This window comes from Nicotiana tomentosiformis, chromosome 6, assembly GCF_000390325.3.
Source record: "Nicotiana tomentosiformis chromosome 6, ASM39032v3, whole genome shotgun sequence".
In the NCBI taxonomy this organism is placed as follows: Eukaryota; Viridiplantae; Streptophyta; class Magnoliopsida; order Solanales; family Solanaceae; genus Nicotiana; species Nicotiana tomentosiformis.
Genome location: NC_090817.1, coordinates 61,023,897 through 61,025,862, shown reverse-complemented (window position 1 = coordinate 61,025,862; position 1,966 = coordinate 61,023,897). Strand labels below are relative to the sequence as shown.

General features: G+C 37.6%; 1 non-coding gene across 1 annotated transcript; it reads left to right on the top strand.

The window, feature by feature from the left end:
- Positions 1-824: 824 nt before the first annotated feature.
- Positions 825-931, top strand: LOC117279640 (small nucleolar RNA R71). Its single transcript, XR_004510048.1, has one exon. It is a non-coding gene; the product is annotated as a small nucleolar RNA R71 (small nucleolar RNA).
- The last annotated feature ends 1,035 nt before the right edge of the window (positions 932-1,966 follow it).

Sequence of the window (1,966 nt, the reverse complement as noted above, 5' to 3'; positions counted from 1 at the left end):
CAGGCCTAGCCTTATACTTCTTTTTCTTTTGGAACTTCTTTTAATACTCTTCTATTTCTCAAGGTAACCGCATTGACTTGAGCTTTAGGATTAGGCTCAATATCACTAGGAAGTGCCCCAATTGGCCTATTATTCTACGCACTCACAAGTTTCCCCATTTCTCGGTCCAGATTTTGAATAGCAGTAGCCTGATTCTGGTTATGAGCAATAGTTTTTTAGCATCTCCTCAATATTACCCATCGGATTAGTTGATTGATCAATCTATGGCGGTTGAAAAGTCTGGTGCTGGCCTTATGGTCTGAGCTGATTCTGAACTCCTTGATTTCCACCCGATGAGAAATATGGGTGGTTCCTCCAATTAGGATTATAAGTATTGCCAAATTAATTTTGATTTGTCTGACCTCTATTTGCATTCCTCACAAAGTAAACAAACTCTGGATTTACTGGATAGACATCACTGGTATGGCCCTTGCCACAAACTTCACAAAACACATGCACTTGCTGTACTGGTTGAACTTGTTGCATAGGTTGAAACTGCTGTTGGTTCTGAGGCACATCCATCTTGCTGATTTGATTTGCAAGAGATGCTACCTATGCAGATAATGCTGATACAACATCCAATTTAAGTACCCGGTAGCTTTGGGAGCTGTATGTCCACCTGCTTCTCCTTGCCAATCTGGATTGCTTTTAGAAAACTTGTTCAAAAGTGCATAAAATCTCATCAAAACACTTTTCCAATACTTGCCCACCAGCTGCTTTATCTACCACTATTTTTTTTAGAGTGAAGACCTTCAATAAAAGTATGAGATAGCACCTCGTTGGTCAGGTTATGGTATGGACAGTCTCTTAGTAGCCCCTTGAATCGCTCCCAGGCCGCCTAAAGTGACTCACCTTCTCTCTGTTTGAATGCAACTATCTCACTTTTTATCTTTGCAGTTTTAGCAGAAGGAAAGAACCCAACCAAGAATTTGCAAGCAAAATTATTCGACGATGTAATAGAGTTAGATGGCTCAGATTTTAACTACCTCTTGGTCTCTCCCAACAGAGTAAAAGGGAACAATGTTAGCCTGATATAATCGAACGTGACCCCATAGTGATATAAGTATCACTAATCTCCAGAAAATTCAGAATATGTTGTTGGGGGTCCTCATGTGGTAGTCCCATAACCTGTCCATTTGCATAAAGTAGTTGGATCATGCTCTGTTTAGACTCAAAATTCCTAGTGATCCCAAACATAACGGTACTAGAGGTGACATTAGCAATGATAGGCATAGCTACCTCTTGTACTGCCAATGGGGTGTGTATCTGCCATTTCAACAGGGAGTTGAATGAGTGCTTGTAGATTATTTGCTTCTCGAGCTTCTCTCAACCTTCTGTGAAATGCTCTATCAGGTTCTGGGTCAAAATCATGGAATTTATCTTAGCTTCTAACCCCTCACATTCAAGCAGAGTACTTGAGATCAAACACATAACTAAAAAGAAAATTAAAAACTTGATTTGATAAGTAGTAAAAGCATAATCTAGTAAAATAATTAATTTCTATGTCACCGGCAATGGCACCGAAAACTTATTGCCCTAAATCGCACACGCAAGTATACACAGTCAATCAAGTAATAAAGAGTGAGTAGAATATCGTTCCCATGAGGACTTGTGATCAACTGTCAACTAAATCAAGAAAATCCTAATTTATTGAGTAAAACACAAGTTTAAGGTAATTTTTGTTTAATTAAATTTACTAACTAGAGTTGCGATTAAAAGAAGATCTAATTCACACTTAGCACAAAAATTTTAATTCAATAAAAAATAATATTCCTTGGTCTTGGTTATATGACAATCCTGTTGAATTCTTCAATCGACTCGACTATTAATTTATCTGGGTTATTAGCTTGCAAGATCAACAATACTCGTAGAAATTTGATAACTTCTACTCGTCTATTCAATTTATTCTAAACCCTATATATTTAGG